We start from the raw sequence: 27,638 nt of genomic DNA on the forward strand, positions 1-27,638 counted from the left end.
AAAAAATTATTTCCTTTCATTGCCTTGGTTGTTTAATTATTGTAGTTATTATTGTTGTCATTGCTGTTGGATAGGACAGAGAGAAATGAAGAGAGGGGGGAAAGACAGAGAGGTGAAGTGAAAGATAAACATCTGCAGACCTGCTTCACCACTTATGAAGTGACTGGCAGGTGGGGAGCCAGGGGCTCAAACCAGGATCCTTTTGCCGGTCCTTTTGCTTTGTGCCACATGCACTTAACCCACTGTGCTACTGCCTGACTCCCCAAAATAAGTATTCTTACCATGTATAATAGAAGACAGTTCATAGGAACCAAGTGATGGTATGCCCAGTAGAGTGCACCATGTGTGAAGTCCCTGGTTTCCAATTGCAGAGGGGAAGTTTCATGAACAGCAGAGCAGTTCTACAGAGGTACAGCTATGTTCTCTCTCTTTCTCTCTCTCTCTCTCTCTCTCCCTATTATCTCTCTATGGCACAATTTTTTAAATTTCTTTATTGGGGAATTAATGCTTTACATTCAACAGTAAATACAATAGTTGTACATGTATAACATTTCCCAGTTTTCCATATAACAATACAACCCCTACTAGATCCTGTCATCCTTCTTGGGCCTGCATTCTCCCCCACACACACACCACCCACCCACACCAGAGTCTTTTACTTTGGTACAATACGCCAATTCCAGTTCAGGTTCTACTTGTGTTTTCTTTTCTGATCTTGTTTTTCAACTTCTGCCCAAGAGTGAGATCATCCCATATTCATCCTCCCATTTCTGACTTATTTCACTTAACATGAATTTGTCAAGGTCCATCCAAGATTGACTATGCCACAATTTAAAAGAAAGGGACCAAGCAGTGGCGTACCCAATTGAGTGCACATTTGTTTTGTTGCCTCTGGAGTTATCACTGGTGTTTGGTGCCAGCACTACAAATCTACAGCTCCTAGCAGCCATTTTTTCCATTTTGTTGGTTAGGACAGAGAAAAAATGAGAGAGGGGAAGAGAGAGAGAGAGGGATAGATAAACGCCTGCAGACTTGCTTCACCACTTATGAAGCATTCCCTCTAGCAAGTGGGGACTGGGTTCTCAAACCTAGATCCTTGCTCAGGTCTTTGCACTGAGTATTATGTATGCTTAACTAGGCATGCCACCACCCAGCCCTCTATAACAGTTTTAACCAAAATGAAAGAATCTCATTATCTAGTTACATTCATTCCCTTTAAAAGGATGCAAGTTTCCTATACCCCTTCCTGATACATAACATGAATAGTAAAACTAGTAGGAGTCCCTGCCGTATGCCCATTATTCACAGCAACACACAGACACCTTCCTAGCTTTCTGCATCCTTCTTTTTTATTTTTTACTTTTATTTATAAAATGGAGATATTGACAAGACCATAGGATAAGACGGGTACAGTTTCACATAATTCCCACCACTAGAACACCCTATCCCATCCCCTCCCCTGATAGCTTTCCTATTCTTTAACCTTCTGGGAGTATGGACCCAAGATCAATGTGGGGTGCAGAAGGTGGAAGGTCTGGCTCCTATAATTGCTTCCCTGCTGAACATGGGCATTGACAGGTGGATCCATACTCCCAGCATGTCTTTCTCTTTCCCTAGTGGGGTAGAGATTTGGGGAGGCAGGGCTCCAGGACACATTGGTGGGATCGTCTGCCCAGGGAAGTCTGGTTGGCATCATGGTAGCATCTGGAACCTGGTGGGTGAAAAAGAGTTAAGATATAAAGCACAACAAATTGTTGACTAATCATGAACTAATCAAGAATATTGCAGATGAAGATTTGGAAAAAGTTAATAGGTCTATTTTAGGTATATTCCAAGGGGTCCATGAATTTACTAGTTTTTGCCTGACTCTGACAGCTAATATGCAGGAGGACCCAGGTTATTGCCTGGGGAGATGGTGTCATAGTTGGACAAAAGACCAGAAAGCTGGATCAGGGAAGAGAGTAGTTCCCAAATATGGGAAAAGTGTATAAATATTGTTTTTTTTCTTTTGCATCCAGAGTTGTTACTTGGGTTGGGTGCCTCCACCATGAATACACTGCTCCTGGAGGTCATTTTTTCCCTTTTGTTACCCTGGTTGTTTTTGTCGTTGTGTGGTCATTATTATCGTTGCTATTGATGTCGTTGTAGTTAGATAGGACAGAGATGTTGGTATGCTTCTAATTCTGCTTTTAAAAACCCCTTCTGTTTCATTTGGCTTAATCCCCCCTGCATTCTATTTACATAACACTGTATTCTATTTACATAACCTCTGTTAACAAGCACCACCCTCCCTCCAGGGCATTGGTGGTTCAGTGGTAGAATTCTTGCCTGCTCCGCCCCCTCTCCTTGTCATACCCTGATTTTCACCAGTCACTTTTCTCTCCACCCTCTCTGTGTCATATCCTGTTCCCACCCTACTGGGCTAGTATATTTATAAGGACAAGATTGTTTGTAGTAGTTTAGTTTAGCTTAGCTTGGTATAGATTGCGCTGCATCCTGCATGAATAAAGAGATACTGCGTACAACCCAACCATGAGTCCCTGGTCATCTGTTACCCACCCGTGAAGCCAACCCGTCGAAAACAACATATGGCACCTACAACGTGGGACCAGACCTGTGCAACTCCCAGATAAGTGAAGACTTTGCCTACCTATGCACTATGGTCTTCTCTTCTGCTTATGAAGAGGTTTGCCAAAGCCTCTACTGTTTCATCATGAGACAGTTACTCTGTCTCTGGAACATTTTACTCTGGGCCACACTTTGTTTCCCTGACTGGGAACTTTGGTTTCTTGTGACCCTAATCATAGAGCTTAGGAGATGCACAGAGATTTCTCCTTGGACTTTCTGGATTTCCTTGCCCATGTTTCCCGAAGAGAAGGACTGCATTTTGCTCCGGGCCACAATTTGGTTCTTTATGACCATCATAGACCTTGGGATATGCTCAGAGATTTCCCCTGGGACTTTCTGGACTTCTCGAATGTTTCCCATGGAGAAGGTCTAATCTAATTTGAGGAGCATTCTCCAGTACCGTAGCAGTCCCCAAGAATGGAGACACGTGGTTATTTCTACTCTCCTTGTTGTATGCTTTACATTGGGTTGTTCTAGCTCTCCCCCGCCAAGAAAATTGGATCAGTCCTGCTAATTTCACAGACCCGCTTGGCCCCACCCCAAGGAACCCTGAGAGGGTTCCAGAGTTCCAGAGTTCCAGAGTTCGAGAGTGCTTGGCGCCGTCACGGGGGAAAGAGGCAACAGAGTTCTGTTTGGTGATTAGTTTGGGTTAGTTTATGAATCATTGTTCCTGAATAAAGAAATACAGCTTCCCTGCCCAGCCGTATGTCTCTGGTTGTCTCTGTGACCTACCCGTGAAGCTAGCCCGGCCAGCTGGAGCCACCGAATTTTAACAACAAATGGCGCCCACGTGGACCTGACCTGCGCATCTCTCAGATAAGTGAAGACAATTTGGCTACCTATGTACTATGGCCTTCTCTTCTGCTTGTGAAGAGATCTCCAAAGGCCTCTGCTCTTTCTTCACGAGACTGTTTTGCTGTTTCTGGAACATTTATCTCTTGACCACTCTGTGGTTTCCATGCGCTCGGGCGCATTCAAAACAGCCAGATGAGTCGGGAAGAGTCAGCGGGCAAGAGGCAAGGCACGGAGCTGCCTTTTCCACCTGGTGGAACAGCCAGCCAGCCGGCTGCGCCCAGACAACCCCGCGCACCGCGCCTGCAGCCCCGCAGCCCTGCAGCCCGCAGGAGGCCAACGCCACCACAAAGGAGCCCGATGCCAGCACACAAGAGCCAGACGCCAGCACACATGAACCCGATGCCACCACACAGGAGCCCAATGCCAACACACTGGAGCCTGATGCCACCACGCAGGAGCCCAATGCCAGCACACAGACCAGCCCACAGGAGCCGGCTCTCCACCGTGTGGCACAGGGAGCTGGACGTGTGATCCCTCCATGCTGCTCGGCCACTGCAAGCAGGGCAGCAGGCATGACAGGGCCATGGGGCAGGGCTGCGGCAGCCTATCATGGCCGCCACCCCTGGGCACCTAGGCCCATGCCTTCTACAAGGCTGGCCCACCCACCCTCGTGCTATGAATTCTGGAATAATCCTGCACCTCCCGGACCCCCGGGGTCCCTGCCGAAACTGGGCACATGAGATCTCCAGCTGCCAGTCCGGTCTGAAGGCAGACAAGCTGGAGTACGCAGAGATTTGTGCAGAGATCGCAACCTGCAATTCCTTGAAGTGGAGCTGCGCGGGAAGCCACCTCCAGATGGTGACCCCCCCCCCAACAACTAAGACAGTACATATCTAAATTCATGTTTGAAATGACATGTCTTCGTAACAAAGGTTTCTCTCCTTATGCATTAATGACCATGTTTATGTGTATGTTTAAAGTTTGGTAAACAGTAACTTTAAGGCTAAATTCTTACTAGTCAAAGTTAAATGAAAAAGGTTTTCAACGTAATTCTCATAAAGATAAAATTAACTTACATTTAAAGTCTGAGGTAAAAATTAGTTGACAATCAATATATTTTAACTAAGTTGGTCTAAACAAAAGGTTAAATAGACTTGTTGATATGTAAAACTCTCCATTACCTTCTCTATTAGAAATGGTAGATCGCACAATGGCTATGCTAATTATTCTCATACCTGAGGTTTCCTTTCCCGCGCACACCTAGGGTGTGTCTCCATCTTGAATGGGTTTAACAAAAGGTTAAAAAGACGTTGTTGATATGTAAAAGTCTCAAATTCCTTCTCTATTAGAAACGTTAGATTGCGCTATGGTTATGCTAATAAGTTTTGTTTCATAGTAAGTAATTACAGCCATCTGCCTTTGGGACTCTAGGCCGTTCCCCGCCCCCATGCAAATGCCTGTTGGGGCAAGTACGCCCCCCAGAGGCAAGAAATGTTTTTTTAAGCTGATAAAGTTTTGCCCACAGAGGCAAAAAATGGCTGGCCCCCTCAGGCCTTCCGTTGGCAGCACACTGGTTCTTGTTACTTGCTTACATGTTTCTCCATGTTTGTGCCAGTTTCTTTTTTTAAAAAATGCCTGTACAATATAGGTTTCTGTTCACCCCACACCCTTTATACTGTAGTCATTTAGTTAAAAAGAAAAGGGGGAATTGTTATATGCTTTACATTGGGTTGTTCTAGCTCTCCCCCGCCAAGAAAATTGGATCAGTCCTGCTAATTTCACAGACCCGCTTGGCCCCGCCCCAAGGAACCCCGAGAGGGTTCCAGAGTTCCAGAGTTCAAGAGTGCTTGGTGCCGTCACGGGGGAAAGAGGCAACAGAGTTCTGTTTGGTGATTAGTTTGGGTTAGTTTATGAATCGTTGTTCCTGAATAAAGAAATACAGCTTCCCTGCCCAGCCGTATGTCTCTGGTCATCTCTGTTACCCGCCCGTGAAGCTAGCCCGGCCATCTGGAGCCACCGAATTTTAACAACATCTCCTGATTGGATTCTTTCTTCGATGGGAAGACACTTTTAAAAATGGGTGCCTGAAGCAATCCAGCAGAAAGTCAGAAGCACCCTAAATGGAATTTCGAGGAGCTTTTTGGACTAGGACACCCTCTGGGGACTCATGGTGAGATCTTGATAGTCTGGTTCAAGTTGCATTTCATAAGAGAATGATTTGAATGACTGAATTTTTGTTTGACATTGACTTTAAAAAAATGCTGGACACAGCCATTTCTAGAGACATCCAGAAACAATCCAAAAAATTGTTTATTCCTCCTTTGATTTATTTTTTTACGTCTTGGCATAAATCTGAAATGTTTAATCCTGAAAACAGTATGAGTTATGGGCAGGGCAGATAGTGCAATGATTATGTTAATTATTCTCATGCCTGAGGCTTTTAACCGTGATTCTTCTGTTTACCTTTCCACATCTTATTGAGTTTAAACTGTTTAAACAAACCTTAAAATCATACTAGAAAGGACTTCCACTTATAATGGAGTTATCAATTATAGTAAACTTCTATTCTGCTACAAGTTTTGTTTGACAAGTAAGTGAATTTCAGCTGTCAAGTCTTCACATGAAAAAAAAACATCTACTCAAAAGGAATTCCCAGAAATCCATTTGGAACCCTGTTTTCTGACATTGCCTACAAGATGGAATGATTGCAACACACCCCTGGAAACCAATGATGTGACCTGGCACGACCTGAAGAAACAGATTCACAGACTCCAAAGCTCACTCTCTACAGAAAAGCAGAATTCTGGTGGCCGACATTCCCCATCGAGACAGACGTGCAATGTTTCATCCTCTGGCATTTTCTTCCGTGGTCATCTACTTTGGACTGACACTTCCATCAGACTTATTGGTACATGCTGCTGTGTTTCTCAAAGACTAACTTCAGCCAGTTGCCTTGGGACTTTATAGACTGTGCTCCCTCTCCTGCAGGCTCTGTCCCCAAAGTCAGAAAACTCCCCTTCCTTACTAGGTCATGCCCACAGAGGCAGGAAACGCCCTTTGAGACAAGAGATGCCCAGAGGCATGAACGCCCTTTTGAGGCAAGAGATGTCCACAGAGGCATGAAGCGCCCCCAGAGGTAATAGATGCCCCCAGAGGCAATAAATGCCCTTTCGCCTGCTAGGCCTTTCCCTTTGAGGCAGGAAACGCTCCCCTTGGCATCACACTGGTTCTTGCTGCTCTCCTATTTTGTTAATCCATGTCATATTCCAGTTCTTTTGAAAATGCCTGTATGATATAGGTTTCTGTTCACCCCTACACTGCTATTCCCCTGACAGAGATGAAGCCTTTTATAGACATTGACCCAGTTATATATGGCCATAAAGTAAGAGAGAGATGTTGGGGAATTGTGAGGATGTGGTTGAGCTTGGAAGGGCTTGAGCTTGAGGGGTGTGTCAATCCTGTTAGTCTCTCTCTCCACAGAGAGGTTGAGCAAGGAGGGACAGTAGAACCCCAAAAGGTGTGCCTCTTATCAGTCTCCCTGCCTCACAAAGTGCCCCGCAATCCCAATACTATGACCATTAGTTAAAAAGAAAGGGGAATTGTTGGTATGCTTCTAAAAACCCCTTCTGTTTCATTAGTTTAATACCCCCTGCGTAACACTGTATTCTATTTACATAACTACTGTATTCTATTTACATAACCACTGCTGCGGTCTATTTACATAAATCACTTTTACATTTACATAAAGCACCACCCTCACTCCAGGGCATTGGTGGTTCAGTGGTAGAATTCTTGCCTGCTCCGCCCCCTCTCCTTGTCACACCCTGATTTTCACCAGTCACTTTTCTCTCCACCCTCTGTATGTCACATCTTGTTTACACCCTACTTGGAAAGTATGTAAAGACAACATTGTTCATTTTAGTTAGTTGATAGTTGTGTTAGTTTTAGTCTAGCTAGGTATAGATTGCACTGCATCCTGCATGAATAAAGAGATACTGCATACAGCTCAACCATGAGTCCCCGAGTCTCTGTTCACCGCCGCGAAGCTAGCCCGGCCTGCTGGAGCTCCCAAACGAAAACAACACAGAGAGAAAATGAGAGAGGAGGAGAAGATGGGGGGGGAGAAAGACAGACACCTTCAGACCTGCTTCACCGCCTGTGAAGTGACTCCCCTGCAGGTGGGGAGCCGGGGGCTCGAACCAAGATCCTTCCTCTGGTCCTTGTGCTTCATAACACATGCGTTTAACCCACTGCACTACCACCCAACCCCCATGTATAAATATTGTTAACTGTAAACCCCATCAATTTGATCTGGGTCCCATATTCACCACTTCTGCAGCCTTCTATAGGAATCAATGTTCAGGGAGAGAAATTTCTGCTTAGGGTTGTTCAACACTTCCATGAAGTATTTCCTCCTTCCCAATGAAAAACTGATGTGATACTGATGATAGTTGGTGAATAATAAGCCCAGGGACAAACAGAGGCAAAAATAAGTTAGAAACAAAATATATGCCACTGAAAGGGAAGCTTGGGATGACAAAGAAAATGACTCATACATGGATTTATGCAGCAGGCAGAGCTACGTTTCTAAGAAATTCTAATAGTAGGGTTTAGAGTTTTAGTATTGCGGAATTTTTGAAGCAATCTGGAACACTAGTCGATCAATTAGGCTCTTATTCCCTGTAATCATTTTCCTGAAGAACAGTTCCAGCATCTTCACAGTCAAGTCAAAGCTGAAAAAGGATTAAAATCATAGCCCTGACTGTTCTGCTCCTTACCAAGTACTACCTCTTGCCATACCTTCAAACACTTAAACAGATTCAGACCGAGAGTTGAGAGGCTAAGGGAGGGCAAAATCAGTGGTACAGGAAGATAAGCTTGCTGCAATCTGCCAGAGGGTGTGTTCAAAGGTGGGAGTCCTAAAGCACTGCCTTTGGAGTCCTCTGCTTTCTGTCTCTGAAGTTTAGTGCAGCTGCCAATCAAGTGCTCTCTAGGTTGTGAATAGGTGAATAGTTTTCCTGCTCTTTGTTATCTTACTGCTAGCAGCAGTGGATTTAAACACTAAATCTGATGTTTCACTAAGGCTTGTCTCTTACAGATGTCATCCAGTCACTGAAAATTATTAACCTAATCTCCCAAGGGCATTCTCTACTTAGTGAATGAGGTCTTGCTAAGTCAAAATTTTAGATGTCTCGTGAATAAGAATGATAATATGGGTCTTTAGGTGTGTGATATTTGAAAGAAATCTATTAACACTATTCTCATGTCCTTTCCTCTTTAGGTCCAGACTAGTTTAGACCAGGACTGACTCATATTATTAGCTGAAGCTATAGTCATATTTTATTGACCACAGCTTTCTCTCCTTTTTTCATTATTGTTGCTGGTGTATTTGATCAGTTTTGAGAGAGGAATAAGGATTTTAAATGCTTTCACCATGACAAAATTAAACAGAAACTCTAAATTTTGATTTAAATGTTTAGTACATTTTGACTACAGTTCACAGTGTTTGTGCAGAAGTTTGGTGACTTATAGCATGAAATTTCCTGTAAGTTTAAGTTGTGCTTAAACTTGTGAAATCTTGAACTAGTACTTTACTTTCTCTATGCCTTATTTCCCCACATTTGGCAAAGATGGAGACAATGAGGAAGGAAGGACAGAAGAAGGAAGGAAGGAAGGAAGGAAGGAAGGAAGGAAGGAAGGAAGGAAGGAAGGAAGGGAGGGAGGGAGGAAGGAAGGAAGGAATGAGAAAGATAAGGGAAAAAAGGTTTCTAGGAGAGAATACTTGTTTCTGCAGATCTCAAGACCTGAGCTATCTGTACTTGGACTAAAGGAAAAAGAAGGAGGAAGGGAGAGAGAGAGAGAGAGAGAAGAAGAAGAAGAAGAAGAAGAAGAAGAAGAAGAAGAAGAAGAAGAAGAAGAAGAAGAAGAAGAAGAGAGGGGAGGAGAGAGAGAGAGGTTCTGCCCAATGCATTCTTATTTTTTTTTCTCTACAGCCTGTGTCAACACACAGCCCTGTGCACATCCACACCACAACCTGTCAGGGTACTTCTAATACCTACTGGAATACTTCCCAGGCCCTTTGTGCAGTTGACTGTATCATCACTGAAAGGGAACAAGACAGGATTCTCCACCAGTGGTTGAGTCCTTGTTTTTACATCCTACATTACAGCTTGTATCAGGTTGAAACTACTTTGCTTCAGCTGAGTATCATTACGCCATTACCCACATGAGAATATGGTGCCTCCCCCTCCCCCCCACACACACACAATAATTCCTTATTCCCTTACAACCTGTCTTTGGCCCCAAGCATGACCAAACCTCACCTCCCAGTTTTTGGTCCCACAGGTACCAATCTATCTGGAGAGTAAAGGAGGTTCCATTGCCTAGATCTCGAATAAATCCCTCTCTCCATTATTACTGATCATCTCTATCATTAAAAACATAAAAGACCCCTCTATGGGACCCATAGGACATTGCCCTCAACTTGGATCAACAACAGTAAAGAATGTTTCATCCTCCGAAGGGAAGATGGACAACATACTCTATGTTCCACCTGAGGAAGATGGGTCCTGATATTGGGGCAGCCTGGAACATTCCTACTCATGACCACAGAATCTGAGCTCAGATCTACAGGGATGCTGAGGTCACGTAGGTTCCTAAGCTGAATATGGGCCTCAGATCACATCAAATCAATGGGGTTTACAGTCAACAATATTTATATATCTTTCCCATATTTGGGAGCTAATCTCTTCGCTGATCCACCTTTCTGGTCCTTCTCTAGCCATGACATCATCTCCCCAGATAATAACATGGATCCACCTGCATACCAGATTTCAGGCCCGGGGGGGGGGGGGAGGAAAAAAATAGTATAACCACAGGCCCTTTAGAATATAACTAAAATATGCCTATTAGCTATCTACAAAAAGGAGACCCCCAACTCTTCATCTGTACTACTCCAGCCTTTAGGTTCATGATTAGTCAACAACTTGTTTGGCTTTATATGCTAACTATTTTTTCAGCCAGCAGGTTCCAGATGCTACCGTGATGCCAACCATCCCTGGGCAGACAACCCCACCAATATGTCCTGGAGCTCTGATTCCCCAGAGCCCCGCCTCACCAGGGAAAGACAGGCTGGGAATATGGATCGACCTGTCAACTCCCATTTTCAGCAGGGAACCAATTACAGAAGCCAGACCTTCCACCTTCTGCACCCCATAATGTCTCTTGGTTAATGCTCCCAGAGGGATAAAGAATAGGAAAGCTATCAGGGGAAGGGATGGGATATGGAGCTTCGGTGATGGGAATTATGTGGAGTTGTACCTCTCTTATCCTATGGTTTTTGTCAGTGTTTCCTTTTTATAAATAAAAATTATAAAAATTAAAACATTTTTAAAAGGTTCCATCATACACAAAATTGAAATGCTCAGGGGTTGAGCACCTGGTTGAGCATACAGGTTACCATGTACAGGTATCCAGGTTCAAGCCCCAACTCCCCACCTGTAGTGAGAAGCTTCATGAATGGTGAAGCTGGTCTGTAGGTGTCTATTCTTCTCTCTCCTTTTCTATCTCCTTCTCCTCTCTCAATTGCTCTAAGATCTATAAAAATAAATAAATAGATAAATAAATAAGGGGAAAATGGTGACTGAGAATAATGGATTTGTCTTGCAGGCATTATTATGAATAATAATAATAAAGTAAATTATTTTTAAAAACTAGAAATAGGAATAAAAAATAAGAGAAGCTCACTATTGTGCAAACATTGCATTCTGGAATTCATTTAAGTTAAGCATATTCTCCATATAAGTGTACCTACCACCAAATAATATCCATTTATGGCAAGGGAAAAAACAAAATAAGTCATATTTATTAGACTTACCACTTACCTAACACAGTTCTGTCTTATAGGAATAAGTTAGTTGGGCCTGGAGGAAATAGTTCAAGTGTTAAAGCACACTATATTAGTATGCCTGTGACCTTAAGGTTCCAGGTTCAATCCCTGGCACCAGCATAAGCCATAATCGAGCAGTGTTCTGGTTTCTCTCTCTCTCAAGGATAAATATTTTTAAAAGTATAAGCTACTTAATCCTCACAACACTCCTACAAGGCTATTATTAGCATCAGAGTCTACATATGGAAAAGTAAAACACAAAAAGATTAAACATGATGTCTGAGATCACAATAACCAACATGTGATTGGGTAGGAGTCCAGTCTAGCTTGCCTGATCCTACATCATATACTGTTAATAACCATGTCAAAGTTTATCTATGAAGACTTAGACATGTGATATTAAGTAGCTCTATATATTCCTGGAGGGATAAAGAATAGGGAAGTTTCCAATGGAGGGGATGGAACATGGAACTCTGCTCATGGCAACTGTGTGAAATTGTACCCTTCTTATCCCACAATCTGTTAATCATTATTAAATCACTAATAAAAAAATTTAAAAAGAAAAGAAAATAAAGTAGTTCTGTAGTGTTGCTCTGTTGGTGTTTTCCATCCAGCCTTATATTTCAAAGTACACACAGTCTTATTTTGCTGATTACCATATGTGGAACTCTCATGTCAATACTTAATAGATACTTGATGAATATCTTCTGAAAAATGAAATAATGGGAGGAAGTGGTGTTCATGATACTCTAATCTACCTTTAGCAGCAAGGAATACATTCCAAGATCCCTAGTGGATTCCAAAACCATGGCTAGTATCAAACTATATTTATCATTATTTTTCCTAAAGGCACATACCTATGAGAAAGTTTAAATTACAAATTGGACACAGTAAAACATTAACAATAACTACTGACAGTAAAAATAAAGTAGAACAATTATAAAAACATACTATACTGGGGTCGGGTGGTAGCATACTGGGTTGAGCACACATAGTAGGAAGAGCAAGGACCCAGGTTTCAGCTCCTGACTCCCCACATATGGGGGGGTCGCTTCACAAGTGGTAAAACAGGTCTGCAGGTGTCTTTCCCTTTCCCTTTCTAGCTCTCCTTCCCCTCTCAATTTCTCTGTCCTATATAATACAAGAACAAGGTGAAAAATAGCCACCATGAGCAGTAAATTCATAGTGTTAGCACTGAGCCCCAGCCATAACCCTGGAGGCAAAAAAAATAATTTAATTAAAATAAAAACATATTATACTCATAGTTACATAATGATGTCTCTTTTTCTCTCAAAACATTATTTTGCACATAATATTTTTGGAACCTAATTTCCCATGGGTAACTGAAACCATAGGAAATGAAAGAAGAAATTTGGGGGCATCACTGTTTTACTACACATAGTAAGCTCTGAGGAACTCTTTAGTCATGTGACAAGAAAGACGGGCCTGAGAAAATTTCTCCAAATTCAGCCTCTGAGGCAAAGAAATGTTACATCAGACATCAGAGCCTAGGAGTAGGAAGGAAACTAGGTTTCAGAATCTAAAAGGTAACCTTTGACTTGCTTCACTGTCACTTCCTAGCAACACAAATTTGGGGATTTATGCAACTACTTGTTTCTCCAACTTTCTTTAGTAAAAAAAAGTAAGATTCATTGGAATTACATCTTATATTGATGTTTTAATTGACTTCATAGTGATTTTTACATGTAAGATTAGAATATAAGAGGAGTACAGTTCCATGTCATAACCAAAGTCTTCTGGCCCTCACCCTCTACAAACACCTCCAAAAATTAACACAATAGATCTCGCAAAGTCTTAAATGCTAGATGACCATTTATTTTCTTTCTTTTTTTTTTTTAAGATCCCCTCTGTTAATGCTAATTTCAATTCTGAGTCCGAATAAACCAATGAAAACAGAACCTATTTTTCTTTTCTGAGCTCCCTTTACAGCAAAATGGCATCTTTGTGGGGTTGGGCAGTAGCGCAGTGGATTAAGCACACATGGCGTAAAGTGCAAGGATTGGCATAAGGATCCTGGTTCGAGCCCATGGCTCCCCATCTGCAGGGGGGTCACTTCACAAGCAGTGAAGCAGGTCTTCAGGTGTCTATCTTTCTCTCCCCCTCTCTGTCTCTCCCTCCTCTTTTGATTTTTCTCTATCCTAGCCAACAACAACAACATCAATGGCAACAATAAAAATAACAACAATAACAAGAGCAACAACAAGGGCGGCAACAAAATGGGAAAAAATGTCCTCCAAGAGCAGTGGATTCATAGTGCAAGCACCAAGCCACAGCAATAACCCTGGAAGCAAAAAAAACCAAAACAAACAAACAAAACAAGTGGCACCTTTGTTAGGAGAATATTCTAAAAAAAAAAAAAATGAGGAAATCAGCTAGAGACACATCATCAGTAATATTTAATTGGTCAGATAGTCTTTATTAGTTATTTAATAGTTATTGGTAAGATTGTGGGATAAGAGGGGTACAATTCCATACAGTTCCCACCACCAGAGTTCCATATGCCATACCCTCCATTGGAAGTATCCCTATTCTTTATCCCTCTGAGACTATAGACCCAGGATCATTGTGGAGTGCAGAAAGTGGAAGGTCTGGCTTCTGTAATTGCTTCTCCACTGGACATAGCCATTGACAAGTGGATTCATATCCCCAATCTGTCTCTATCTTTCCCTAGTGGGATGGGGCTCTGGTAAGTTGGGATTCCAGAACACATTGGTGAGGTCTTCTGCCCTGGGAAGTCAGGTTGGTGTCATGGTAGCATCTGAAATTTGGTGGATGAAAAGCATTAAGATAGAAAGCAGAACAAATTGTTTAATAATCAGGAACCTAAAAGTAAGAATATAGCTGATGGGGAGGGGAAGAGCCAAGATGGTGACTTGGAAGCAGCTGCTGGTGTGAACTCCAGCAAGCGGAGCAGCTTGTGACCTAGGATTCTCTGGATAGGGTAGGATACCGGGTCGTCAGCAAGAGGGTGAATAAGGGGTCCTAAGGATGACACCACTCTTGGGTTAGAAAATGGAGGCCAGGGGGGAAAAGAAAGGAATATCATTTGATTATTTCTGAAGCTCACCCCTCCCCTCCACCCCAGAATCAGCCCCCAGGGGCTGGACAGCTGTTCCTAGAAGGCTCCTCTCTGAACTATTTTATTTACCAAGATTCCTGACTCACCAGGGGTGTCATTCTAAGCCTTTCCCTTTTTGTTTTCCTTCTTTTTCTTTTTTAAGTGGCTGGAGCTCTATTTGAGTGACAAAATACCTGACCAATCAGATCCTCACCCCTGCCTGGGAAAGACTACATGGAGGTTTTTTGTTTTTGTTTTTTTCTCTCTTTTTGGATACTTCCCACAATTGGCTGTCTTTGCTCAGTGCCTGCAGCCATTCAGGAGCAGTCCAAGCTGAAGACTGAGTGTTAGGGGTTTTTACTCTATTCTATTTTATTATTACTATTATTATATATGTGTGTCCCTATTCCCCCCTCCTTCTTCAGGTTGACCAAAATTAACTGTTGTTTTTTCTGCTGCTATGTGACTGGGTGTCCTATCCAGTGTGAGAGGAACTTGTTTCTCTCTACCTTTTCCCTCCACCCTTCTTTTTCCCTCCTCCTAGCTAATTCAATTCAAAAAAAAAAAAAAAAACAAGAAAAACTTTGCTTTAACTGCTTTTTTTTTCTTGTTCTTGTCTTTTTTTTTCTTCCTCCTTCTTTTGCTTTCTGAATTCACTGATACTAGTTTGTGAATTATTTTGGGGAAGAAATCTCAGAGTGGAGTGTGTGTGTGTGTGTGTGTGTGTGTGTGTGTGTGTGTGTGTGTGTGTGTATGTATCTTCTGTACTTCCCTTTCTCCTCTTGCTATCCCTAGAATTTACAGTGGACAATAGATTTGCATAATTGTCTATTCTTGCTTTCGCTTTTTTCCTTTCTCTTTCTTTTTACATTGGATTTAGTTGCTATTGTCTCTTGGACTAAAGGTGTTGTTTGGCTAAATGGTATTTGTTGAACTCCATCAATCCTTGCTTCAGTTACTATTGTTGTAATTTCTGAGGTTGGGTAACTACATTTGTTATAAAGTTATTTAATATAGTGTGGCTTGTACTCAAAACATAACAAATAAAGAATGACAGAACAGAAAAATAAAAAACACATCAATAAAAAAATGGTTAAATCAAGAGCAAATAAAACTGCTACCACAATGAATCAAGACAGGAGTCCAAAAGAAACTCCAAATTAGTCATAAGTAACCATAGATAAGAAAAGTATTCAAGCAATAATAAACCTAATAATCACAGAAATTAAGACAACTATGGAGGAAAGGGCTATCAGAATTAGGGAAACAACAGATGAGACCCTCAAGGAAAACACAAGCTACCTCAAAGTAATTAGAGAACTTAAAGCTGAAATAGCTAAACTAAAAGGTCAATTAGCAGAACAAGCTAATACTATAAATGAATTGAAAAAAGAAGCTGAGGGAAGGGAAAGCAGGCTAACAGAAGCAGAAAACAGAATTAGCCAGAGGATGAGCTAGAGAAAACTAAGAGGTAAAAGAGCTCAAAAAGAGATTGAGAGGGGGTCGGGGGTGGCGCAGTGGGTTAAGCGCACGTGGCGCAAAGCGCAGGGACCAGCGTAAGGATCCCGGTTCGAGCCCCCGGCTCCCCACCTGCAGGGGAGTCGCTTCACAGGCGGTGAAGCAGGTCTGCAGGTGTCTATCTTTCTCCCCCCCCTTTCTCTGTCTTCCCCTCCTCTCTCCATTTCTCTCTGTCCTATCCAACAACAAAGCAATGTCAACAATGGCAATAATAACTGCAACGAGGCTGCAACAACAAGGGCAACAAAAAGGGGGGAAAATGGCCTCCAGGAGCAGTGGATTCATGGTGCAGGCACCTAGCCCAGCAATAACCCTGGAGGAAAAAAAAGAGATTGAGAGACACTAAAAACAAAAGAGACATATGGGATGATCTCAAAAGAAGTAACAGTCATATAATTGGCCTGCCAGAGGAAGAAAGAGAGGAAGGGGAAGCAAACATTCTAGAGGAAATAATAGAAGAAAACTTCCCAGACCTGAATAACAGAAAGGACATTAAGATTCAAGAGGCCCAGAGAATCCCAAACAGAATCAACCTAGACCTGAATGTAGGGAGGTTGTGGGGATGTAGTGGAGCCTGGCAGTGCTTGACTGAGAGGTGAGTCCCTCCTGATAAGTCTTTCTCTCTGCGGAGGAGTTGAGCAAAAAGGGGACACATGAACCTCAAAAGGTTGGCAGCCATGTAAGTCTTCCCTGCCTCACAAAAATATTCTGCATCTTCCTGCCTCCAGGAGCCCGACATTCCTTAAAAAACATTAAGCCTGCTCCACCCTGTATTCCCTGAAACTATGGCCCATCCTTTTATTATCTACATATCAATCTTCTGCTTTGTCTTACAAATGACTAAACGTCTCCTTCCTAATTCCCCACAGGTTATTGCTAATCCTACTGGTTGAACCCCTAGCAACAGTTGTTGGCAAGGTCCATACCATTCCCAGCCCCCTCTGCCTTTCTCCACCCCTTTCCTAACCATGTATGATATGGTCAAGCCACTTCCATTTCTGTCTTGTCTCTTCTGTTTCCTGACCTGGAGGAGGACAGCCATGCAGACAGGGAAGTTGATGCCAGCCATTGAGGTTTGCACCGCATGGCTTAACTAGGTGTGCTGCCGCCCACTCTGGGGCAGTCACATGAACAAAGATTTGAATTGCCTTGTCGCCATGACCTTAGTTCCTGGGTCATCTCTCTCACGCATGCGCGACGATAGCCTGACACCTGAAGACACCAAGACACATCATAGTTATAATGAATAGAAGTAAGGACAAAGAAAGAATCCTAAAGGCTGCAAGAGAAAAAAAAGTCACATATAGTAGAAAACCCATAAGACTATCAGCAGACTTCTCCACTCAAACTCTAACAGCCAGAAGAGAATGGCAAGATATCTATCAAGCCCTCCATGGAAAAAGAGCTTAAACCAAGGATAATATATCCTGCTAGGCTTTCATTAAAACTAGAGGGAGAGATCAAAACCTTCTCAGACAGACAACAGTTAAAGGAGGCGATCGTCACCAAGCCTGCCCTGAAAAAAGTTCTAAAAGACCTCTTGTAAACAAGAATATCACCACAATACTTGCCAGATACCAGAGAAAATTTTTTTAAATGTTGAATAATGGCACTACAATACATTAATCCATAATATCAATAAATGTCAATAGCTTAAATTCACCCATCAAAAGGCACAGAGTGGGAGGATAGATCAGAAAACATAACCCAACCATATGCTACTTACAAGAATCTATCTTGTTGGTTTATTTACATAATAATTATTTTGTTTGAGGCCCAGATGTTGGTCTATTGACATAATCATTATTTTGTCTGAGACCTGCCCTGTCTGCAGGGCACTAGTTTAATCCCCACTGGTTCACACTCTCTTTTTGCTCTTCCCCCTTTCCTAGTCACACCCTGTTTTTACACCCTACCACTTCCTTCCTGAAGAGTATAAATGCAGATGAATAAAGCCAGCATGGCACTGCTTTCCAACTCAGCCATGAGTCCCTGGTCATCTTTCTCCTGCCCGTGAAGCTAGCCCAGCATATGATGCATCAACATGGGACCTAACCCACCCATCCCCCAAATAAGTAAATGCCACTTGGGTACCCATCCACCATGGGCTGCCTTTCTACTTATGAAGAGGTTTCCCAAAGCCTCTAGTCTTTCTTCATGAGACAGTTTCTCTGTCTCTGGAAAATTTTGCTCCAGGCCACACTTTGGTTCCTTATGACCGTGATCATAGAGCTTGGGAGATGCACGAAGATTTCCCCTGGGACTTTCTGGACTCCCTCTTCCATGTTCCCATGGAGAAGGACTACTCTAACTTTAAGAGTATTCTCCAGTACCCTGGCAGTCCCCAAGAATGGAGACACATGGTTAGTTCTACCCTCCTGATTCGATTCTTTCTTCGATTGGAAGACGTTTTTAAAAATGGGTTCCTGCAGCAATCCCACAGGAACCATCAGAAGCACCCAAAATGGAATTTTGAGAAGCTTTTTGGACTAGGATGCCCTCCAGGGACTCATGATGCGACATAGTGAGATCTAAGTAATCTGGTTCAATTAAGTGAATTACAGCTGTCAAGTTCACATGAAAAAGCATCTGCTCATATGGAATCCCTGGAAATCCATTTGGACCCTTGTTCTCTGACATTGCCCACAAGATGGCACGACTACAGCAGCCCCCCCGAAACCAATTATGTGACCTGGTATGACCTGAAGAAACTGATTCACAGACTTCAAAGTTTACTCTCTACAGAAAATCAGAATTACAGTGGTTGACCTTCCCCATCAAGACAGATATGCAGCATTTCATCCCCTGGCATTTCTTCCGTGGTCACCTGCTTTGGACTGACACTTCTATCATACTGGTACACCACTTGGACACTTTACAGCAGCTTCCCTTTGTGCCGCTGGGTTTCTCAAAGACTGACTGCAGCAGTCCATGCATGTTGGATAGTATGCCAGCTCCCCCTGGCTTCTTCTTAACCATATGCCTATATAGGGATAGATTTAATCCCATTCAAAGCTTTGGTCTATTTACATAAATCACTTTTACATTTACATAAAGCACTCCAGGGCATTAGTGGTTCAGTGATAGGATTCTCACCTGCTCTGCCCCCTCCTTGTCACACTCTGATTTTCACCAGTCACTTTTCTCTCCACCATCTCTATGTCACATCCTGTTTCCACCCTACTTGGCAAGTATATATAAAGACAGCATTGTGAGTTTTAGAGTACCTTGAGTTTAACTTAGCTCGGCTTAGATTGGGCTGCGTCCTGCATGAATAAAGAGATACTGCCTACAGCTCAACCATGAGTCCCTGGTCGTCTGTTACCCGCCCGTGAAGCCAGCCCAGCGAAAACAACATAAACCGTCGAAAACAACATATGGTGCTACAACATGGGACTGGACCTGCGCAACTCCCAGATAAGTGAAGACTTTGCCTACCTATGCTCTATGGTCTTCTCTTCTACTTACGAAGAGGTTTGCCAAAGCCTCTACTGTTTCATTATGAGACAGTTTCTCTGTCTCTGGAACATTTTACTCTGGGCCACACTTCGGTTCCCTGACCAGGAACTTTGGTTTCTTATGACCAGGATCATAGAGCTTGGGAGATGCACGGAGATTTCTCCTTGGACTTTCTGGATTCCCTCTCTCATGTTTCCTGAGGAAAAGGACTACATTTTGCTCCAGGCCACAGTTTGGTTCTTTATGACCGTGATCGTAGACCTTGGGATATGCATGGGGATTTCCCCTGGGACTTTCTGGACTTCTTCTCGAATGTTTCCCATGGAGAAGAACTACTCTAGTTTGAGGAGCATTCTCCAGTACCCTGGCAGTTCCCAAGTATGGAGACACGTGGTTAGTTCTACTCTCCTGATTGGATTCTTTCTTCGATGGGAAGACGCTTTTAAAAATGGGTGCCTGAAGCAATCCAGCAGGAACAGTCAGAAGCACCCTAAATGGAATTTCGAGGAGCTTTTTGGACTAGGACGCCCTCCAGGGACTCTTAATCCTACATGGTGAGATCTTGATAATCTGGTTCAAGTTGCGTTTCATAAGAGAATGATTTGAATGAATTTTTGTTTGACATTGACTAAAAAAAAAAAAAATGCTGGACGCAGCCACAATTTCTAGAGACATCCAGAAACAATCCAAAAAATTGTTTTTTCCTCCTTTGATTTCTCTTTTATGTCTTGACATGAATCTGAAATGTTTAATCCTGAAAACTGTATGAGTTATGGGTGGAGCAGATAGTGCAATGATTATGTTAATTATTCTCATGTCTGAGGCTTTTAACCGTGGTTCTTCTGTTTACCTTTCCACATTTTATTGAGTTTAAACTGTTTAAACAACCTTAAAATCATACTAGAAAGGACTTCCAATTATAATGGAGTTATCAATTATAGTAAACTTCTAATCTGCTACAAGTTTTGTTTGACAAGTAAGTGAATTTCAGCTGTCAAGTCTTCACATGAAAAAGCATCTACTCAAATGAAAATTTCTGGAAATCCATTTGGACCCCTGTTCTCTGACATCACCCACAAGATGGAATGATTACAACACACCCCCGGAAACCAATGATGAGACCTGGCACGACCTGAAGAAACAGATTCACAGACTCCAAAGCTCACTCTCTACAGAAAAGCAGAATTCTGGTGGCCAACATTCCCCATCGAGACAGACGTGCAGCATTTCATCCTCTGGCATTTTCTTCTGTGGTCAGCTACTTTGGACTGACACCTCCATCGGACTTACTGGTACATGCTGCTGTGTTTCTCAAAGACTAACTTCAGCCAATTGCCTTGAGACTTTATAGACATGTCCCCTCGCCTGCAAGCTCTTTCCCAGAGGCAGAAAACTCCCCCCTCCTTATTAGGTTATGCCCACAGAGGCATGAAGCGCCCCAAGAGGCAAGAGATGCCCACGGAGGCAGGAAATGCCCTTTGAGGCAAGAGATGCCCCCAGAGGCATGAAGCATTCCCAGAGGCAAGAAATGTCCTTTCGCCTGCTAGGCCTCGCCCTTTGAGGTAGGAAACGTTCCCCTTGACATCACACTGATTATTGCTGCTCGCCTATTTTGTTTTCCATGTCTTATGCCATTTCTTTTGAAAATGCCTGTACAATATAGGTTTCTGTTCACCCCACAAACCTGATACTATGGCAAATAGTTAAAAAGAAAGGGGGAGATGTTGGATAGTATGCCAGCTCCCCCTGGCTTCTGCTTAACCATATGCCTATATAGGGATAGATTTAATCCCATTCAAAGCTTTGGTCTATTTACATAAATCACTTTTACATTTACATAAAGCACTCCAGGGCATTAGTGGTTCAGTGATAGGATTCTCACCTGCTCTGCCCCCTCCTTGTCACACTCTGATTTTCACCAGTCACTTTTCTCTCCACCCTCTCTATGTCACATCCTGTTTCCACCCTACTTGGCAAGTATATATAAAGACAGCATTGTGAGTTTTAGAGTACCTTGAGTTTAGCTTAGCTTGGCTTAGATTGGGCTGCGTCCTGCATGAATAAAGAGATACTGCCTACAGCTCAACCATGAGTCCCTGGTCGTCTGTTACCCACCCGTGAAGCCAGCCCAGCGAAAACAACATAAACTGTCGAAAACAACACATGGACTTTGCAGCCAGCTGTCTTGAAACTCTATAGGCCATGCCCCCTTGCCTGCAGGCCCTTCCCCCAGAGTCAGGCACCCCCACCTTCTTACAAGGTCCTACCCCCAGAGGTAGGAAACACCCTTTGGGGCATGAAATGCCCCCAGAGGCAAGAGATGCCCACAGAGGCATGAAATGCCCACAGAGGCAAGAGACGCCCACAGAGTCAGGAAACACCCTTTCACCTAATAGGCCCTGCCCTTTGAGGCAGGAAACGCCCCCTCAGGGCTCCCCTTGGCATCACACTAATTCTTGCTGCTCTCCTACTTGTTCTTCCTTGTCTTGTGCCAGTTCTTTTGAAAACACCTACACGATATAGGTTTCTGTTCACCCCACATTGATGATACTATGGCCATTAGTTAAAATGAAAGGGGGAGATGTTGGTCTATTTACATAATCATTATTTTGTCTGAGACCCACCCTGTCTGCAGGGCACTGGTTTAATCCCCACTGGTTTGCACTCTCTTTTCACTCTGCCCCCTCTCCTAGTCAAACCCTGTTTTTACACCCTATCATTTCCTTCCTGGAGAGTATAAATGCAGATGAATAAAGCCAGCATGGCACTTCTTCCCAGCTCAGCCATGATTCCCTGGTCGTCTGTCTCCTGCCTGCCAAGCTAGCCCGGCACCATCTGACCCAACAAGACAAATGGAGGTTTAAAGTGAAAGGATGGAAAACTATCATACAGGCTAATGGACCACAAAAAAGTGCAGGGACAGACATTCTCATCTCTGACACAACAGACTTTAAATTTAATAAAGTAATAAAAGATAGCCAAAGTCATTACATAATGATTAGAGGATCAATCAACCAAGAAGACTTAACAATTACTAATGTGTATGCACCCAATGAAGGACCATCTAAATACATCAAACACCTACTCAAAGAACTTCAAAAATACATCAACAGTAATACAATAACAGTGGGAGACTTTAACACCCCACTCTCACACTTAGATCAACATATCAGAGAATCAACAAAGAAACAAGAGAATTAAATTTAGAGATGGACAGACTAGACCTCCTGGACATTTTCAGAGTTCTTCACCCCAAAATACTGGAATACACATTCTTTTCAAATCCACAAAGTACATGCTCAAGGATAGACCACCTGTTAGACTACAAAGACAGTATCAACAAATGGAAGAGCATCAAAATCATCCAAGTACCTTCTCAGACCACAGTGGAGTAAACTAACATTTAACAACAAACAGAAAATTACTAAAAGTCACAGAATTTGGAAACTCAACAACATGCTGCTTAAGAACTGCTGAGTCAGAGAGACACTCAAGCAAGAAATTCAAATGTTCCTGGAAACAAATGAAAATGAAGACACAACCTATCAAAATATTTGGGACACAGCTAAAGCAGTACTGAGAGGGAAACTCATAGCCATACAATCACATATTAGAGAACAAGAAAAAGCTCAAATAAACGACCTTACTGCACACCTTAAGGACTTAGGGGAAGAGGAAAAAAGGAACCCTAAAGCAACCAGAAGGACAGAAATAACTAAAATTAGAGCAGAAATAAACAACATTGAAAATAAGAGAACCATACAAAAGATCATTGAAGCCAAATGTTGGTTCTTTGAAAAATTAAATAAGATTGAAAAACCCCTAGACAGACTCACAAAAAAAGGGAGAAGACTCAAATAGAGTTGTAAAAGATAGAGAAGATATCACAACTGACACCACAGAAATCCAGAAAAATCATGTGAAACTTCTATGAAGACTATATGCCACCAAGCTAGAAAATCTGGAAGAAATGGAAGAATTCCTACAAATATATGCCCTTCCAAAACTGAACCAAGAACTACAAAACCTAAATGCACAAATCACAGACAAAGAAATGAAAACAGTTATTAAGAATTTTCCCAACAACAAAAGTCCTGGACCAGATGGATTCACAAATGAATTCTACAAAACCTTCAGGAAACAGTTAATACCTATACTTCTAAAGCTTTTCCACAAGATCAAAGAAACAAGAACACTCCCTTCCACCTTCTATGAAGCAAACATCACCCTGATACCAAAAGCAGATAGGGACACAACAAAAAAGGGAAAATTACAGACCAATATCTCTGATGAACAGAGATGCCAAAATAGTAAACAAGATCCTGGCCAACTGGATACAGCAGTATATCAAAAAGATTGTTCATAACGACCAAGTGGTATTTATACCACGAATGCAAGGCTGGTTCAACATACTTAAGTCAATCAATGTCATTCACCCCATCAGTAAAAGCAAAAGTAAACACCACACGATTATCTCAATAGATGCAGAGAAAGCCTTTGACAAAATCCAACACCCATTCATACTCAAAACACTGCAAAAAAAATGGGAATAGATGGGTAATTTATCAACATAATAGAGTCTATATATAGCAAACCTACAGCATACTCAATGGACAGAAGCTGAAAGCATTCCCCCTCAGATCGGGGACTAGACTGGGCTGTCTAATATCACCATTACGCTCTCACATAGTATTGGAACTTCTTGCCATAGCAATCAGGCAAGAGAAAGAAATCAAAGGAATACAGATTGGAAGAGAAGTCATGAAGCTCTCACTATTTGCTGATGATATGATAGCATACATAGAAAAACCTAGAGAATCCAGCAGAAAACTACTGGAAGTTATTAGGCAATATACCAAGGTGATAGGCTACAAAATCATTGTACAAAAATCAGTGACATTTCTTTACACAAACACTAAACATGAAGAAGAAGACATCTGTAAATCACTCCCATTTACTGTTGTAGCTAAATCATTATATAACCTAGGAATAAAGCTGAACAAAGAAGTGAAAGACTAGTATACTGAAAACTATGAGTCATTAGTCAAGGGAAATAGAATATGATACCAAGAAATGGAAAGACAGCCCATGCTCATGGATTGGAAGAATAAGTATCATCAAAATGAATATTCTCACCAGGGCCATATACAAATTTAATGCGATACCCATCAAACTTCCTCCGAGCTTCTTTAGGAGAATAGAACATAAACTGCAATCATTTATCTGGAACTAGAAAACACTTAGACTTGCAAAAAGAATCTTGCGGAAAAGAAACAGAAATGGAGGCTTCACACTGCCAGATCTCAAACTATACTAAAAGACCATCATCATCAAAACATCCTGGTACTGGAACAAAAATAGGCACACAGAGCAGTGGAACAGAATTGAAAGCCCAGAACTAAACCCCCACACCTATGGACATCTAATCTTTAATAAGGGGGCCCAAAGGATTAAATGAAAGGAGGAGACTCTCTTCAGTAAATGGTGCTGGGAAAACTGGGTTGAGACATGCAGAAGAATGAAAACGGAACCACCTTATGTGACCAGAAACAAAAATCAACTCCAAATGGATCAAGGACCTGGATGTTAGACCAGAAACTATCAAATACTTAGAGGGAAACATTGGTGGAACACTTTCCCACCTAAACCTCAAGGACATCTTTGATGATATAAATCTAATTGCAAGGAAGACTAAAGCAGAAACAAATCAATGGGACTACATCATATTGAAAAGCTTCTGCACAGCCAAAGAAACTGTCATACAAACAAGGAGACCCCTCACAGAATGAGAGAATATCTTCACATGCTATACATCAGACAAGAGACTAGTAACCAAAATATAGAAAGAGCTCAGGAAACTTAGCACAAACAAAGCAAATGACCCCATCCAAAAATGAGCAGAGGATATGAAGAAAACATTCACTACAGAAGAGATCCAAAAGGCTAACAAACATATGAAAAATTGCTCCAGGTCGCTGATTGTCAGAGAAATGCAAATAAAGACACCATTGAAATACTACCTCACTCCTGTGAGAATGGCATACGTCAAAAAGGAGAGCAGAAACAAATGCTGGAGAGGCTGTGGGGACAGAGAAACCATTCTGCACTGCTGGTGGGAATGTAAACTGGTCCAGCCTCTGTTGAGAGCAGTTTGGAAAACTCTCACATGTCTAGACATGGACATTCCATATGACCCAATAATCCCTCTCCTAAGGTTATACCCTAAAGACTCCATAATACCCAACCAAAAAGAAATGTGTACACCTATGTTCATAGCAGCATAATTAATAATAGCTAAAACCTGGAATCAGTCCAGGTTCCCACTAACAAATGAGTGGCTGAGAAAGCTGTGGTATATATACAAAATGGAATACTATGCAGCTATTAAGAACAATGAGCCAACCTTCTCTGACCCATCTTGGATGGAGCTAGAAAGAATTATGTTAAGTGAGCTAAGTCAGAAACATTAAGGTGAGTATGGGATGGTCCCACTCATAAACAAAATTTGAGAAAGAATAACAGAAAGGGAAACTCTAAGAGGGATCTGACTGAATTTGGAGTAGTAAAAACCCTGGGTTGAGGGTGAGGGTGGATATTCAGCTTCACGGGTTGGTGGGTGAGCAGAGGGGGTATGGGATGAAACAGTCTTTTGGTGGTGGGAATGGTGTTTATGTACACTCCTATCAATTTGTAGTCATATAGAGCACTACTTAATTAATATGACAGGGGAAAAACTGATCGAATGTCTCAAACTTTTTAAATAACAGACTGAGTCTTTTTAATACATAGGCTGAGTCTTTGATATGTTGACTCTCCTAAAACTTAGACCAGGGAGAACAGAAGCAACCAGTGGCACAGCTAAATACAAATAATGTCAAAGTTTTTGGTGGTGGGAATGGTGTTTATGTACACTCCTAGCAAAATGTAGTCATATAAATCACTAGTTAATTAATATGAGAGGGGGAAAAGTAATTGTATGTCTCAAAGTTTTTTAAAACACAGACTGAATCTTTTTAATATATAGGCTGTGTATTTGATATGCAGACTCTCTCAAAAGTCTAGACCAAGTAGATCAGAAGCAACCAATAGCACAGCTATATACAAGATACTGGGTACTGTACAGCAAACCATAACAAAAGGACTTTTCAAAGTTAACCCAATTACCAAATAATGTGATGATAACATTAACTATCAATTGTCTTTTTGAACCCTAAGACAGCAGGAACCTCACATCTCCACTATAGAGCCTCTCCTTCCCCCAGTCCTGGAACCCTTGGATAGGGCCTACTTTCCCATATGCCTCTCCCAATCCATATAAAATAATATTACACTGGCCGATCACAACCTAATCAATGCAACAATGGCCACCTCAACATGCTTCGGCTCAGACTGTGTCCAGAGACTTCACGTGTGGAATGACAACCCTTCAGCTTCATTGCTCGGGTGAGACCTTTCCTTTCATAGTATACTCTAATTCCATCTCAGGTGGTTCACTTTCTAACAAAGTCCCAAAACCTAGATATACACCCGTTTCTGTGAGAGAGAGCATATGTTCATACGTATCCATAACTACTGCAAAATATATACCTGAAAGCAGAAGTACACTAGAGTTTGCAGTGAGTATCCCCCTAATACTTCCTCTCCACTAATCCAAGCTTTGGGTCCATGATTGCTCAACAATTTGTATGTTAACTCTCTTTTCAGTCACCAGGTTCCAGATGTCATCAGGATGCCAGCCAGGCTTCCCTAGACTGAAGACCCCACCAATGTGTCCTGGACCTCTGCTTCCCCAGAGACTCACCCTACTAGGGAAAGAGAGAGGCAGACTGGGAGTATGGACCGACCAGTCAATGCTCATGTTCAGCGGGGAAGCAGTTACGGAAGCCAGACCTTTTATCTTCTGCAACCCACAATGACCCTGGGTCCATGCTCCCAGAGGGATAGAGAATGAGAAAACTATCAGGGGAGGTGGTGTGATATAGAGATTGGGTGGTGGGAATTGTGTGGAGTTGTACCCCTCCTACCCTATGGTTTTGTTAGTTTATCCTTTCTTAAATAAAAAAATAATAATAATAATGTCAAAAGACATAAATTATGGTGATGTTGTGTATGATACAGCAAATCCTAACAAAGGGATTTTTCAAAGTTAATCCAATTGCCAAATAATGTGATTATAGCAAAAAGTATCTACTATCTTCTTAAACCCTAAGACTGCAAGAACCTCCTGCTTCCTCTATAAAGCCTGTATTTCCCCCAGTCCTGGAACCTCTC

This window comes from Erinaceus europaeus, chromosome 1 (genome assembly GCF_950295315.1).
Source record: "Erinaceus europaeus chromosome 1, mEriEur2.1, whole genome shotgun sequence".
NCBI lineage: Eukaryota > Metazoa > Chordata > Mammalia > Eulipotyphla > Erinaceidae > Erinaceus > Erinaceus europaeus.